The sequence below is a fragment of the Tachypleus tridentatus genome, chromosome 10 (genome assembly GCF_004210375.1).
Source record: "Tachypleus tridentatus isolate NWPU-2018 chromosome 10, ASM421037v1, whole genome shotgun sequence".
Classification (NCBI taxonomy): Eukaryota; Metazoa; Arthropoda; class Merostomata; order Xiphosura; family Limulidae; genus Tachypleus; species Tachypleus tridentatus.
In genome coordinates, this window is record NC_134834.1 from 81,549,059 (window position 1) to 81,566,493 (window position 17,435).

General features: G+C 35.2%; 2 long non-coding RNA genes across 3 annotated transcripts in view; one reads left to right on the forward strand and one right to left on the reverse strand.

Annotated features, from left to right (window-relative positions):
• Nucleotides 1–6,030, forward strand: part of LOC143229706 (uncharacterized) — a 29,321-nt gene extending 23,291 nt beyond the window's left edge. Inside the window, exon 2 of the long non-coding RNA XR_013016010.1 lies at nucleotides 5,745–6,030. This is a non-coding gene — a long non-coding RNA (uncharacterized LOC143229706). The remainder of the gene's footprint in view (nucleotides 1–5,744) is intronic.
• LOC143229705 (uncharacterized) overlaps nucleotides 1–16,363 on the reverse strand; it is a 64,141-nt gene extending 47,778 nt beyond the window's left edge. The window contains exon 1 of one of the 2 annotated variants that reach the window (XR_013016007.1): nucleotides 16,158–16,363. This is a non-coding gene — a long non-coding RNA (uncharacterized LOC143229705). The remainder of the gene's footprint in view (nucleotides 1–16,157) is intronic. The other variant, XR_013016008.1, reaches the window with a different exon arrangement.
• Nucleotides 16,364–17,435: the final 1,072 nt, after the last annotated feature.

Genomic DNA, 17,435 nt, shown 5'->3' on the forward strand with positions numbered 1-17,435 from the left:
TTCTGGTATCCAAAGAAGATGCAGGAGCTTCGGACATCAATATTATTCTAGGATGAGGAAAATTATCTTTGTTTTAATTCCCTTGAAGGGTTTGTTTGTTGTTAAGCGCAGATTTACACAGTGTGCTGTCTGTGCTTTGCTCACTGCAGGTTTCGAAACACTACTTATAAAGTAATAAACTCTCAGATTCATGGTTGAGCTGCCGAAGAGTTTTGCTGCAAAGGCTCAAGCGTCATATTCTTCACGTGTTCCATGTTGTTTTGTAGGAGACACAAAATGAAAACACACAAAAAAAAACAACAAGAACTGCTTATTACTGTGTCTACCGACAGAAGTGACAACTCAATAACAAGATTAGTAGACATCGTTCACTGAGTAGTGTTTAGGTTCTTTGTTTTCCAATAGTTGATAGGGGTGGGGTTGGTTTGGTTTGAATTTTGCGTAAAGCTACACAGGGGCTATCTGCGCTAGCCGTCCCTAATTTAGCATTGTAAGACTAGAGGGAAGGCAGCTTGTCATCACCACCTACCGCCAACTCTTAGGCAATCCTTTTACCAGTGAATAGTGGAATTTATCGCACATTATAACGCTCCCACGGCTGAAAGGGCGAGCATGTTTGGTGCGACAGAGATTCGAACTTGCGATCCTCGGATTACGAGTCGGGTGCCTTATCCACGTGGCCAGACAACATCACATCTTGCACGCTGGCTGAACAATTACAATTGTAAATTGATTTCTAAGAGTGAATCTTATTCAGAGGCTATACCTTGAAATTTTCCAGTTGGCCAAACCGCCCCCTATATCTGGTATTTAATAATACTATGTTGTTCTGGTAATTTTGGTTTAATATAGTATACAATATTCTTTCAGCTGTGCTTTCATTCCTAAGATATTGAAATTAAATTTGTTTGTTTCGTAAAGCACAAAACTACACATTGGACAATCTGTATGGACCATAGGTATCAAAACCCTATTTTTAACATTATAAGCTCTCAGATTTACCTTACCGCTGATTCACAAGGGGCAATTTAATAACAGAGACGAACATTTTATGGAGGCAGACCTCTATCCTTCCTTTCAAATTGCTCTTTCATTGCAAAAACAAGGCTTACTGACGGTAAGTTATAGTGCCGGGTGTAGTCGGCGGTTAGTGTACTTGGGTTGCGAGTCCAGAGATTCACATTTCATTTTCTAAAAACAACAACAACAACAAAATCCCACCATTCGGTCAAAACAGTATATACTGATAGATCTAAGTGGCTGTCGTTAGCTTTCTTCCTTCTATTGTTTCTCAGTTTGAACTTAAGAATGGTTATAGGTTTGTTTGTTTTTGAATTATTTTAGCAAAGCTAGCCGTCCCTAATTTAGCATTGTAAGACTAGAGGAAAGGCAGCTAGCCATCACCACTCACTGCCAACTCTTAGGCTACTCTTTTACCAACGAATAGTGGGATTGTCCGTCGCATTATAACGTCCCCACGCCTGAAAGGGCGAGCATGTTTGGTGGGATGGGGATTCGAACCCTCGACCGTCAAATTACGAGTCGAACGTCTTAACCCGCCTGGCCATGCCAGGCCTAGTTATAGGTAGACAACCCTTGTGTAGCTTTGCGTGATAATCCTATTACAAAAGTTATAATTATTTTATCTTACTTATAACACAGTCTTTACTTATCACTGTGTATTCTTATTTCATACCTTCCGTGTTTCAACTAAGTGAAATTTTATCAAGATATAATTTCAGTCAATTAATATGCCCCCCAGTGGCATGTCTGCGGACTTACACACTAAAAACCGGGTTTCGATACCCGTGGTGAGCAGACCACAGATAGCCCAGTGTGTAGATTTGTGCTTAATTCTAAACAAACAGTCAGTTATACGTTTTAAATTTTTATTGGGATAACTTTAATAAATTTCTCGATTGGCGGTTTTCAAAATTCTTTTAGGGAAGAATTTTCTAGATTTCTATAAGTTATGAATTTTAATTGTCAAACAAGACAGTAGTATGTTACGTCGCTGTTGTTGTTTTTGAATTAAGCACAACGCTACACAATGGGCTATCTGTGCTCACCACGGGTATCGAAACCCGGTTTTTAGCGTTGTAAGTCCGCAGACATACCGCTGAGCCACTGAGGGGCAAGTTACGTCGTTAGAACACTAAAATTCGATACTCAATTTTTTTTATGGTGTACAGAATCCAGGTAGCTCCAGGTCAGTTTTGAGGTAAAAGAAAAATATAATTCATCATTTTTTGTAACTTACTTAGCTATTGGTTTTCGTCAATCAGAAAAGTTATGGTGAATATACAAATTAGAAAGTCTACGTTTTTATTAATAAAATATTTAAAAAGTTCCAGAAAATGATTTAACTTGAAGATTTTAAAATACTGCTAACAAAGTTTTCATATTCTTCATCAGCCACTGATAATGAAACTATATCAAAACAGTTTTCATCAGTGATGGGTTTATCAAATTTTATCGAATTAAAAGATTTTTTTAGCATCATAAACCTCAAACGTATCAGCAACTGGGGTTTATTTTTAGAAATTTCGAGACAACTTTTTTAAGAATTAATAAGTTACATTAAAACCAGTTTCATGAATGTCATAAATCAATGGTTTTAAAACCTTATAGAGATCACTTTAAAGTTGTTTATCTGCTGTTAAGCATTAGGCTATACAATGATCTATCTGTTCTCACCAAGGTCATCGAAATCGCGGTTTTAGCGTTAAAACCTTTCAAACTTACTTCAGAGCCACTGAGGGGCAGTACTTTAAAAGTCTTCCTTCAGTCAGATATTCAAAATATTATCGGAATAATCCATAATATTTAAATCAGTAAAATAGTATTAAGAAAAAAACGTGTATTTTAACCAGCTAGGAAAGTTAAAATGCTCCTAAGATACGTATCAGGATCTCCATGAGTTAAATATTTCATAATTCTATTAGGATAAACCTTGAGATTTTCAATAACAAGAGGCATTATCGAAATAACCTTAGAAATTTTTATCAACCAAATATGAAATGATTTTCAAGATGTTAATCGATTGTAAGTTTCATCAACGTTTAATTTGTATATTTTCTGGGTTAAACAAATTAAAGGAACAATATTTTAGGGCATGTAGTAAGCATATGCTTCAAACTCTCAACTCTGAAATGATACTAAAATTTAAATCACATAAGTAATGATCGAAGTCTATATAAGCCAGTTTCAATTACACTTTCTTTGAAGCGGTTACAAAAGTGTAGGGAGTTAGATATTGACACCATAATAAAAACAAGAAGAAAATTAGCTGACAGTCATTTATATCCATTATATTTATAACTATGTGCGTACACATACATTTCTGACATCATTAGATAGATATATTACTGTTCTGATAATGAAACCTTTATGCCATAAATCGTAGTTTTTATTTTAAAGAAAACCGGTTAGGTTGCGCTGCGTTTTATTATTTCGAAACAACTTTTATAGTAGACACGAAAAGAAAGATTTTATTGATCTATGTCGTTTATTAGTCGGCAGTTTTAGTGTAATTATCAAATGTATGTATCTTATTTCCAACATCACTTCTGAGTGTAAAATGTGTACGTGAGCAGGATATTAAAACATGATTGACTCTTGACTTAACGAAACACAGATATATTAAAAAAACTATCAAACTTTGTTTCCTGTTCCGTTTTATTCACGTTTGTTTTCAATAGAAACGAGTAATTCGTGTTGATGACTTGACCTTTTCTATAACAGGTTTGATTTGGTTTTTGAACTTCGCGCAAAGCTACACGAGGGCTGCCTGCGCTAGCCGTCCCTAATTTAGCAGTGTAAGATACAAATAGTGGGGTTGGCGGAAACATTATAATGCCCCAATGGTTGAAAGGACTATGATGTTTGGTGTGACAGGGATTTGAACCCGCGACCCTCAAATTACGAGTCAAGAGCTCTAACCACCTGGCCATGCTGGGTCTTTGTCTAACAGCCACACCACTTTAGTACAGGTAGCATTTCAAAGGCACTATTACTTATACTTTCAGAAAGGACCTCGCTTATTTCATCTGTTCGCTGGCGGTAATGGGTGACTGGCGCTTGCGCAGTATTCTTCCTCTCATCTCGTGTTACTTGAGGCTAGCAGGAGCCAACGTAACTTCTAATGTTTAATGTAGTTCTTTGTGTTCAGCGTTTTCGTTGTAATCGCTTTGACCTGGATCTGGTAGCCTACGAACGTGGACGTGCACCATGTTTTGTTTTCTATAAACGCTGTATACATCTTCGAGAAGTAGTGTCTTAAACATTAGAAAAGTTCGTTTTATAAAGTTACCGATATTCTATCAGAAATGTTAAATATGTAGTATTTTAACCTTAATATCAGAATGAACTTACATCTATCATGTTCTTTCATCAAACTATTTGTTTGTTCCTTTAAGTACACACACCTGCGAATTTAAACTTTGTAAAAGTTGGCTTTGAAAACAGAGTTTCCATAATTAAATTCAGCAATTTTCGAATATAATATTCTTTTTTTTCTTTCATGTAAGGATTGTTTACAAACGGGGAAGAAAACCTCTTACTTAGATAAAATTATTATTTTGTTTATCACAATGAGTATTTTCTATTATTGTTATTATCGATAAGACTCTCACGTCGCGTTTGGTCTAGAGAAATCTATAGCCAGTGGTTGTCACAACATTTTAGGTGTAACAAAATGTGACCCGATTTCAATGAAAATGATTCACTTATATAGAAGTACATATAACATTTTGTGAAAGATATGTAAATGATAGAGAAAAATTTATATAATTTTCGGATTCAGCGAACAAGAATTACTGTAGTATATGTAAACAGTTCTTGACAATAAAACCATCACAAGCCTGTGTTACGAGCCTCTTGGGAACCATTTGCAGCAACTGTTTGTACTTCTAAGTTCATTTGTGTGTGTAAGTTATTCTGTAATGATACAATACTTGCATAATATATTTCTGCTAAACGAAATATTAATAAATATATAATACTCTATATGTTAAAGTAAAATAACTTATACTGACCCTTCGCCATAAAACAAGAAAAGTGGAATTATTAAAATAGAAATACAATATTAAGTTGATCTTAAATCAACTAAAGATTTAAAAGCTGAAGTTCATGCGAACGTTTTACTATCTCTATTTAGTTGGGATAGAAAATGATCTAGTGGTTAGCATACTGGGCTGCATATCGCAAGGTCCAGGGCTTGATCCATGACGTGTTGCCGAATACGTTCCGCACTTTCAGCTGTGAAAGTGTTATAACTATGACAGTCAATCCTGTTATTTAGTTGAAGGTATACCTTCTACTTAACAGGTCTAAATTAAACCTTAGGGTCTCTGACGCATAAGATACCTTTAACTTAAAAAAATCAAAGGTATCAGAAAAGAAGTCTCTTCAAGTTTGTATTTGTCAAAAGGATATTGAGCTGTAGAGTAGTCATAATTATAAAGAGATAAATAAAACCACGATTTTCAAGTGGTAGAAAGGCAAAAGGACCGTTTAACAGTTAGTCTGTGAAAATGAGAAACGTCGATTAAAGGGAAATCAATCAATCACAAACACCCTAACTCTCACCTTTCACACTAAGCAACTGAACCTTTCTTTTATAATACACCCACAATGTAGAATAAATGCTTGAAAACAAATCGTGCACGTGTAGTAACATGACAGAACGTTACAGATAATGTTAATAAGGTGGTGTATTTATATTTTTAAATTTATATTCTAAGATAACGAGTCAACATCCAGCGAGTCCTACTGGAGGGTGGAATAAAGGAAAAAGATATAGGGGAATCCCAAGAATAACGCGGACAACAATTAGTGGACTGAGATAGTGAAATATGACGACGTGGTGAGAAAATCACAGAACGGACAGAAGTGAAGGATTCTGAAGAAGATGGCGCATGATGATAATGATGCTAAAATATTCCGACTATTTTTAAAAGACGACCAAGTATATATGTATGTATGTTAATGAACATTCTCTGTGTTATAGTAAATCATTTTGTATGTCGATACTGTATCTTAAGTGAATTATTTTGGATTTTAAAAATTCTATAGCAATACTCTTAAACGCAGAAAATCTCTGTGTCAGTTTCATTGCAAAGACAAAAATGTAACCGGAATCTCTATGCACTTGAACTGTTCTAGAATTGTTTCCTTTTACTTTTATTTCACCATCTTATTCTACAGCAATTTTAGGAACAGTCTTTCTTCAGAGGTATTTTAAGACTTCAAAAACCGATGCAAACAACGTTCAATATTACATATTTACAAATAGTTTACGAAAAATGAGGGAACTGTTTGTTGGTCCATGAAGCTCGTCCTATCCACTGTACTAAACTTTAAAATAAAGCACACAAAGCCAGCCAGTTATAATCATTTAAATATTTATCAAGCTTTTCCTCAAATTAACTGCATTTAACCACCACATCTGAAGACGAAGAAGACTATATTCCATGTACAAATCATATAGATTAATTAGATAGAACTACTTTGTAATTTGGTTTCAATTGTTTAGGTATCTTTTAAGCTGTCTTTCTGTAAATCCCTCTTATGTAGAACACCGAAATATGCATTCACTTTGATAATATTTTCGGTATAAGAGCTGATTACAGAGACGTTTTATGTAAAACACACCTCACAAAGACACCTTTATTCTAGTTCAAGCATGACCTTTGTTTAGGAAGCTACGACACAAGTACGTCATAAATACATCATCTCAGAGTATGCTAACATTAATGAGATAACTAGCACAGTTTAATTTAACTATAACGACAAACTCAGGGAACAGAAATTATAGAGTTGTAGCCTTCCACTCAAGAGGTTCTTCGTGAGTGGTTAAGATATCGAAATGAAAATGTTTTTAACGTTTAGAAAGTTTATTACATTTACTAAAAGTTTTGATTTTTAAAACAACCTACAAAAATATATTTCAGAATTTCTACTTTTATCTTCTTTATGAACTTGAGAAATGTAAGTGGGCCCCGAGGTCATTGTTCGAGAATTTGTGGCGTTTTGTGCTGCCTCAAAGAAATGCTACTCAGTTTGAGGTCAAGGGTGCTCAATAAGAGTGACAGCCATGAGTAAACCAAGAGTTGATAGTGAAAGCTATTGATTAACTGCATTCTTTCTATTCTATCATCTCAAAATTAGAGACGGATGCGTGCAGATAACTCTGCGCGAAAATTCTTAACCCAAAACATAAAAACTATGAACTTGATTTTCATTTCCGGTAACACCTTATTCAAAGTACATAACCTACGACTTGTAGAAATGGTAAAAGTCTGGCCACCCCTGATCTAGACAGAATGTACAACTGAAACATCCATGAACGATGTATTAACGGTAAGCTATAATTATGTTTTCAACAGTTAGAATACAACTATTGAGGGGTGTGAACATAAAAAGCAGAGCACTAAAGCCAAACTTTAAAATATCATCCAACATTAGATCAGAAGTATAAATTAAGCGTTTTAGTATTCCATGCGCGCAATTTATCGTTGACGATACAAAAACACTTGATATAACACGGTTAGAAAGTGGGGTTTCTTATAATCTAGTCCTGTTATGGTCTAGTGGTTTCGGCCCTCGATTTGCAATCTGCTTATCGTGGGATCGAAATCAGATCCCGAACATGCTCGTATTTTCAACTGTGGGGGTAGGAGGTGTATCTTCGTTGGCAAAGAAAGTACTTTAAAAATTGCCTTCTCTCTGGTCTGCAGTTGGAAATTAAAAACGGAGACAGAGAGTCTTAGCTTTATCATGAACAAATACATAAAGGAAACTTATGATTTGTTGTAGTATCTAAACTCCAGAGAGAAAGCAGTGGATTTTAACATTATTACTCGATAAAAAAAATAGCATTCACCTAATAATTTAATGTAACATTTCAAAATGGTTTGTTTAATGTTGCACACTATTTTCTCCTTTATACCGTGTTGATAAACAGTTTAATCTACATAACATCCACATTTCATAAACTGCAGTCACCTAGATAAGAAAATAATTTTACTGCATTAATTTTAGTTAAATATATACATACATACACTCTGGCACTCGATTACAAACAATATGTAGGAACTACCAAATCGAATGTTCAACCGCTTAAAGGTGGCGCCACTGTAGTGCTGTTGTCAGTCTCTAGGTGGTGGTGCAGAAACCATTGACTGCGTTATCATGTGTACTGATTGAACTCAATAAAACTGTTGAAATTACCATATATTTTATTTTGTTATTTATTCACTTAGCTGCTAAATATTACATAAAGTCTTCGTTAGGTCCATCTTTGCTGTTTGCACAAAATAACCAAGAAAAGGGTGAAGAGAAATATATTTAATTTCTGAACACTACTGATTTATTAAACCTAAATACCTATCATGATTGGATCGAATCCAATAGAGTAAATACACTAGACATAACATTTGTTTCTATTTTTTATGATGATTGATAACTGGTGTTAGTAAATATTTTAAAGATTCGGCTATAAATGAGAAAGGTTCGAGAAGTTATTTCTATTTGTTTTAAATTTACATAAACTAAATTTACTAATCTCATTAAAAACATATTTACCGTTCTAATCAATCTCTGAGATACTGCCGTAAAGTAACCAGTTCCAAATTAATTACTCAAAATCTTATTCATAAGTAGGTGAAAATGAAATTGGTTTAGCACAAAAATGCAAAACCTTATAACACGAACGCTTTCAAAAGATAAGCATTTCTTCATCAGAACCAAATTTTTATGTCAAAAACACTTCTTCAGTGTGGCTATACACAGATACACCCCAGTGGCTCAGCAGTACGTCTGCGGACTTACAACGCTAAAAACCGCGTTTCGATACCCGCGGTGGGCAGAGCACAGATAGCCCATTGTGTAGCTTTGTGCTTAATTCAAAACAACAACAACTATACAAGGATAGTGAGAAACTATGGAAGAAAAATAAAATCAGGAAGAAGAAACCGAACAATCTGTATTTACAATAACTGAAACAACGGTAACATTTTATGTTCATTATGAAAACATTTTTGCACTCCATAAACTTGGATTATTTTTATAATTTGACGCATGAATATGCTCACCTTTATGTCTGTACTAATATAAACATTGTAAAGGTTACCAATAAAAATAGACATACATATATGTTATCTTCAACCATTTCTGCTGTTAATCTCTGTACCATTGCAGTCTTCCTAGAACAGCATAACTTAATTTAAAATTTCAACCGTAGCAAACAAGATTTCATTGGCCTAAAAACGAAGGTGTCGATGATTATAAATGTTTTAACTTCAAATTAAATGTAAAATTTATACAAAAAATTAAAAATTAGGTGCAATCAGCACATTATGATCACATGTGCAAAGATATATAAACTGTGACTGGTGGGTTTTCGTGTTTTTTTTTAATCGAACCTTTTACGCATGCAATAAAAGGGATATCATTTCGCTCGTTTTTACTTACAAATATATTATGTTTTAGTGAGTTGATTAAGAACAACTTATATAAATTTATGTTACTTATAGTAGTTGAGACACTTTAGTTCAAGTTATAGCAACATCTGTATTTTATAAAATACTGTAGACCGTCCATACTTAAGAGACAAGAGAAGCCAGTATGGTAAGAAAAGAAACTGGAGGCATCATATCTATATTGTAACACCCGGAGATGAGATACCATTCTAATAAGTGGAGCATCATATCTACATAGTAACACCTGGAGATAATATACCATTCTGATAAGTGGAGCATCATATCTACGTAGTAGCACCTGGAGATAATATACCATTCTGATAAGTGGAGCATCATATCTACGTAGTAGCACCTGGAGATAATATACCATTCTGATAAGTGGAATATCATATCTACGTAGTAACACCTGGAGATAATATACCATTCTATTAAGTGGAGCATCATAACTACTGTACATAGTAACACCTGGAGATAATATACCATTCTAATAAGTGGAGCATCATAACTACTGTACATAGCAACACCTGGAGATAATATACCATTCTAATAAGTGGAGCATCATAACTACTGTACATAGTAGCACCTGGAGATAATATACCATTCTGATAAGTTGAGCATCATATTTACGCAGTAACACCAGGAGATAATATACCATTCTGATAAGTGGAACATCATATTTACGTAGTAACACCTGGAGATAATGTACCATTCTAATAAGTGGATCATTAAATCTTTGAAACATCACGTCTTCATAGTAAAACTTAGGAGATCATACTTTTCTATAATAGGTAAAAAAACCAGGTCTACATAGTAATACCTGGGACCACCATGTTTCCATAGTAACACTTTGGAGCGTCATGTCACCATAGTAATACAGAGGTTGGGCACATCATATTGAAATGATTTTGGAGCCTCATCACATAATTTCTTTTGGTTTCGCCACTTCTAGTTATGTCTTATTTCACGACCATGCATCTAGGTTTGCAACAAAGTTTTCATATCGAAAGGCTCAAACGTAAGGTTGTCATATTCAAAACACACCATTCCTCCCTTATGGCTGTTTGTAGTCCACCTAGTGTACGAAAATGACGATTTTCAGCGCCAGTTTTAATAGTCCGATCACATAGGTTTTTATTCTCACGTGTTACAAGAAGTCACACATGTTTATCGCTGCTAGGGTAAGACTTGTTTCAGATCTCCTTACGAATGGTTCTGGTGCTCCCAGTTGATCTTTATTACTATGATTTCGGATTTCTCTGTCTTGGAAACTTTAAAACATCGATCTGAACACGTATTTTATGACCTAAGTGTATGAATATTTTACATCGTAAAGAGTACTATTTCCAAAAGCGACGACATCACACTTACCTACAAACTAAAAACTTAGTCAAAATGTAGTTCTGATTCACAGCAACTTTATATTGTTTGCGGATGTTACGTGATTTGCTAGTTGCATTATCAAAGTGATTTTAATATAATGTATTCAGCCCTCTGTAGGCGTGTCTCTATGTAGGTAACGATATTTTCAGCCAACTCTGAACAAAAATGAACAGAACAATTCCTTCAGGTTACATTTCGATAGATTAGGTTATAATAGTTTTGTTGGTCAGGTGGGTTAAGGCGTTCGATTCGTGATCCGAGGGTCGCGGGCTCGAATCCCAGTCGCACCAAACATGCTCGCCCTTTCAGCCGTGGGAACATTATAATGTGACGGTCAATCCCACTATTCGTTGGTAAAAGAGTAGCCCAAGAGTTAGCGGTGAGTGGTGATAGCTAGCTGCCTTCCCTCTAGTCTTACGCTGCTAAATTAGGGACGGCTAGCGCAGATAGCCCTTGAGTAGCTTTGCGCGAAATAAAAACAAACAAACAATAGTTTTGTTAGGCTTACATTACGTTGAGCATTACTGATTTAGCAGTATAAATGATGTTACGTAACTGTTGTGTGACTTAATACTTAGTTCAGATGTTACGTAACATAAGGTTGTGTTTAATTATTATATGACTATGCATACGAAAAGTTAAAGAAGCATTTCTAATACAAGTTATTAAACCCACACAGACCGGCACAAAGGAACACTTTTGTATCTATGTTAATTATACCATTAAAAGTCTTCCCGTATGATACTTCACTATGAACTGCCAATATAATTAAAATACAATTAAATAAATGTAACGTCCCTACAATTTGATGCATACCTTTATTTCATACACTTTACACTTTACTTTTATGTATCAACATCAGGCTCAGCTCATAAGGTTTCATTTCTATACAATGAGAACAGAGTGGCTCAACAGTGCATTATTTTTATACATCAACATCAGACTGACTCGACAGTTTATTATTGTTATACATCAGTAACAAGTTGACTCGATAGTTGGTTATTGTTATACATCAAAGCAGAGTGAATCAACAGTTGATTTTGTTTGTTTGTTTTGGAATTTCGCACAAAGCTACTCGAGGGCTATCTGTGCTAGCCGTCCCAAATTTAGCAGTGTAAGACTAGAGGGAAGGCAGCTAGTCATCACCACCCACCGCCAACTCTTGGGCTACTCTTTTACCAACGAATAGTGGGATTGACCGTCACATTATAACGCCTCCACGGCTGGTAGGGCGAGAATGTTTGGCGCGACGCGGGCGCGAACCCGCGATCCTCGGATTACGAGTCCCACGCCTTACGCGCTTGGCCATGCCGGGCCCTCAACAGTTGTTACTGTTATACATCAGCGGCAGACTAACTCGACGGTTGATTATCGTTATACATCAGCAGCAGACTGACTCGACGGCTGATTATTGTACATCAAAAGCAGAGTGAATCAACAGTTCATTACTGTTATACATCAGCAGCAGACTAACTCGACAGTTTATTATTGTTATCCATCAACAGCAGTTGTTGTTGTTGTTTTGAATTAAGCATAAAGCTACACAATGGGCTATCTGTGCTCTGCCCACAACGGGTATCGAAACCCGGTTTTTAGCGTTTTAAGTCCGCAGAAATACTGCTGAGCCCCTGGGGGGCGCATCAACAGCAGACTGACTCGACGGTTGATTATCGTTATACATCAACAAGTTAACTTGATATGTTTTACTTTTGTACATCAACAGAAAACGTATTTGACAGTGCTAATATCATTATGTTTTGATTTCTAATTATTATGGAAACAAATTAAAGTTTCCACAATATATTTTTCAAAAAAACGGAACCTTATATATAGTACAAACAGAACTGAAATCATATTACGACACGAAGTTACGATCCTTGCTCTTATACGACAATAAGCTCATAGCTTTGTTTTCTTTACTTTCTAAAAGAGTTTTGTTGATCGCTTTTCCTGAAATTGTGTGACATTTGAAATTCAGACACTTTCTAAACCGATAACTCCGAACAACGATGGTTGATTTCCCAAGAGTTCGCATGTTCTTCTTGCTATTACTATGAAACCTTTACTTCATCCTCAAATTATCCAAACATTCTCAGTGTTAAAAAAGGCTTAGAAATGCTTCATATTTCTCGTCACTTCTAGAAATCCGAATAGAAAAGTTGATTTTGAAGCCATAGAGAATTTGTTCTTTTTCTTCATCTGTTCTTAGGTCTTTACAACATTTATAAATCATCTGATAAAAAATCTTTCAGAAAGAAAACACAAGTCATGAAAATGTATTTTTACGGAAACATTTTAATCTGTCATTATTAACCAGCATTTTCCCATAACAAAACATATGTTCTGAAGGAAAGGTAAAGAAGATAAAAAAGAACCAACACCAAAACACTGAACTGGTTTAACCCGCTCTAATGGAACATAAAGCTAATTTTAACATATCTTTGAAGCAGATTTCAGTATCAACGTGTGAACACTTTTTGGGAGGCATTTGTTAAGGACCGGAAAAAAACTTGTTTGTTTATTTATTTTGAATTTTGTACAAAGCTACACGAGGGCTATCTGCGCTAGTCGTCCGTAATTTAACAGTGTAACGCTAGGGGAAGGCAGCTAGTCATCACTACCCGCCGCCAAATTCTGGGCTACACTTTTACTCAATGAATAGTAGGATTGATTGATACAATGAAACATCGCATGACTGAAATGGCGACCATGTTTGGTGTGACAAGGATTCGAACCCGCGACCCTCAAATTACAATTCGAGCGCCCTAACTATCTGGCGATGCCGAGCCCTATTAGAACGACAAAGATCATTTTCACTCTCAAGACATTCATTTGTATTAACCTCACTTCTTCTACAAGAACGCATGTCTTTAAAACTATCTGGCGATGCCGAGCCCTCTCAGAACGACAAAGGTTATTTCCACTCTCAAGACATTCATTTGTATTAACCTCACTTCTTCTACAAGCACGCATGTCTTTAAAAGTTTTTCTCTCATCTCTTGCAATTTATTTTAAAGAATAACATTTTTTAAAATATTTGAAATAAAACAAACAGAATTGCGGTTATAGTGCTAGAAGTTGCGGTTTTTTGTATAAACTGTAAAGTGTTTTCTTAATTAGTTTACCTCGCTCTTCGACTGGTAATACACCACTGGTTTCAGCCATCTTTCTCCGGTAGTGTACATAAAACTTTAAATTTCCACAATATACATATATGGTTATAAAATACATAGTCCATAAATATACATATAGTAATAAATTTAATTCAATAAGTCGAATGTATTCAGTTATAATTTTTCAGTAAAATATCAACCGTACATCCACTCTCACATCATCTACAATATAACCAGAAAGTATTAACTTTATACATGTGTATAGTTTTCAGTTAAACTGATTCAATTAAGAATATTGCTAACGGCTGTGATCCATGTCACTCCGTAGGTTCCCAGGTTTGTGGCTTTTGTACAACATATTTTTTTCATTACTTGTTAAGGCTTTTATCTCAGATACCGTATTGTTCAACGGAGCTTAAAACTTTAAAAAAAGTAATTTTAGTTTGGTTTAATACCTTGATGTACGGTTTATGCTCCTAACACACATAGTTTTTATATTGTATCAGTACAAATTTTATTTTCTGTTAGAAGGGATAAACCGCAGTGAGGCAGTTTTTTCAATAATAAAATGAAAGAAAACCCACACAAGAGCAGAGCTAAGGTTAAACATTATGATGTACAACATGCAGAGACATGATTTGGAAGATTATTATCACTACCATAGTGTGCTCAGACGGATCATCCTGTCTTAAAAAGTAACATCAATAACATCCAGATGTATATTAAGTGTGACCAGACGTTGATGTATGGAAAATCTTGTTGGTTTTTTTTTTATTTTTGATCCTTTAATGTCCGAAACTTGCAGATATATTTTGTTGGTTTTCGGATATTTACGTAAAACTGATCAAGGGCTAGCAGCGCGAGTCGTCTCAAATTTCAAACTCATATACTAAAGGAAAGGCAGCTATTCAATAAGACCCCTGCTAAGGGTCAGCTACTTTTGCCCGACAGACTACTGTGGTTTCATTGTCATTCTTATAGCGCACCCACAGACATTTAATGCAGAGTACGACTACTTTCATGCTAACGAGGTGCGAACCATGGACCCGCAAACCGGTGGGAGTAGGCAGTAATCGGTCTTACATATATATACCGGGTGATCTAAATGATGTCCCCATCCTTTACGTTATTAAACTTCTATCTATTCTAAAAGTTTTTTTGTTTTTTTAGTTCAGGTGTCAAAACATAAGCTCAAAACCATGGACGAATTGACACAAATGTTTTCCATCGAATCAAAGCTGAAAATTGTGTAACAACGTGTCAAACGTAGATGCCATAGTTGTTTGAATACTGTTTCAGCCCAGCTTGAGTATCTTAAATGATGCATCCGTGCGTGAGCACGGTTAATTTGCTGTACGAAATATTAACAAAGATGCCTTGCTGGCTTGTAGGCTCATTTAATATAGTTATACGAGCATTTGAAATATGGATGCGTTTTTTGCCACCATATACATTAAGAGGCTTTGACTAAAATATTGATTTATCAATAAGTCTTATCACTGGTGTTAATTAATAAGACTATATAGAAACTACTCTTTTTATCACTGTCGGATCGCCTGTAATATTCGACCAAGACAAGATACAAAATCACCCATTTTAAACCGTACTATTGTTAGGAGTTTGTTAAAATCGGGTAAAAAAATAATAACAAAATATTTTGAAATTCTAGATGTTGCAGCTGGTGCTTAAGGTGACGGTCGTGTTACTCTAATTCACATGACAACACCTGGAAGTTAAATTTCTGAAAAAATATAAAACAACAACAACAATTTGGAAACAAGAACGAATTTAACAAGTCTGAACAGGCTCGCTGAAATGACGCAAGCCACATGAAACCGGAATAAATTTAGTAAACCTGAATAGATTCACTGAAATGACTCAACCCACATGGTAATATAATGCTTTCAGTAAACCTGAAGAGCACTTTAGTAAATATGAACAGTCACTGAAATGACCCGAACGACATAATCTCAGAACTAACCTACTAAGCCTAAACATGCTCAATGAAATTATCAAAACAGCATAATACCAGAAGAAATGTGAGCAGAGTCATTACGTTAAAATGCCATTACGAGCAAGACACTAAACTGAACCTAGTAATTTTGAACGAGTTCACTAGGGTTACCTTATTTTCGTGACACTTAACAATACTGACCGTACTCACCAAGATGACCGTACTAACCTGATACCAGACGAAAGTGATAAAGCTGGACATGCTACACGTTAACGAGCTTAGTGCTGTAGAAGCTCATTAAAGTTATCTAACTTGTATGATACTAGAAGGAACACAATAAGGCAGAGCAAACTCACGAAAGGAACTTAAGTAGCACACCACGAGAATGGGTTTTTCCAATGCTGAATGGGACTTATTTTCACATTACTATGAATAATGCAGTAATGCTGAAAAGGAGGAAAACTTGGACTAACATCCCACGAGAACAGGCTTTCCAAGACTGAACTGACCTTACTTCCCTATTACTATCAATAATACGGCAGTGGTGAAGGGGAAAAAAACACTGAATTAATGGAATATTGTAATTAATCTAGCAAAGCTAAAAAAAAACTTATTGAAGCGATTTCACTCACAACTTTACTCTTCCAGCAGACCAAGTAATAGAGAACAACCATGATATTTTTTTTATTGCGAAAGTTGCCTCCTACTTTGGTACACTAATTTTGGACTTACTTAAATGAAGCAGTGAATTATTTTCCTTGGCAATGTGTACCTGTCTTCTTCCACTGAATAGCTCTCAGGTTTGAATAATATTTAAGATATCGTCTTGACATCTGTGTCTGCCTGAAGCAGACCTTACTGCCATCTTGATTAAGCCGAAAACGTTTCTGGTTTCAAATGTCCAATCCAGCTTTCTGAAAGAATGCTTTTAGTAAGATTGTTCAAGAATGGCGTTGTACGTGCCTACTGAAATACAAATTTTCTGTTATAATTAATCAATCCCAGGAAATAATAATTCTACGTTTCGTGAGAGAAATTTTTAATAGCCTCTGTCTCATTTGTTTTGGTTTCATCATGTCAAGTCTTGTTACAATGTAGCCTAAGCGCAGTACTTCTGTCAGACAAAATTGACTTTCACCATGTTTAACTGTTAGCTGCTCTCTGCTCAAGCATTCTAGAGCACACAAGAAGGGAATTTCGTGATATCTTCACGTATCACTAAAAGAGTTAACAGTATACGGTATTTGCCCAAACATTTTTATAAATCCTTGAATTTTCTTTGTTACAGTCAAAACTATTCTAAAAGAGTTTAAACTTCAAACCAGGTAATAAAAATGTTGTCAGAATGAACATCTGGCCCTTTTACTTTACAGAGTCGGGTGTTCATTCTGTTCATGTATACTACAATTGTAAAACAAGACTTCTTAGAATGCCAGGACTTTTTGCTATGTTCTCAGATTTAGAAGTTTATGTTTATCATATTACGTGATATAGTTGAAGAGATGG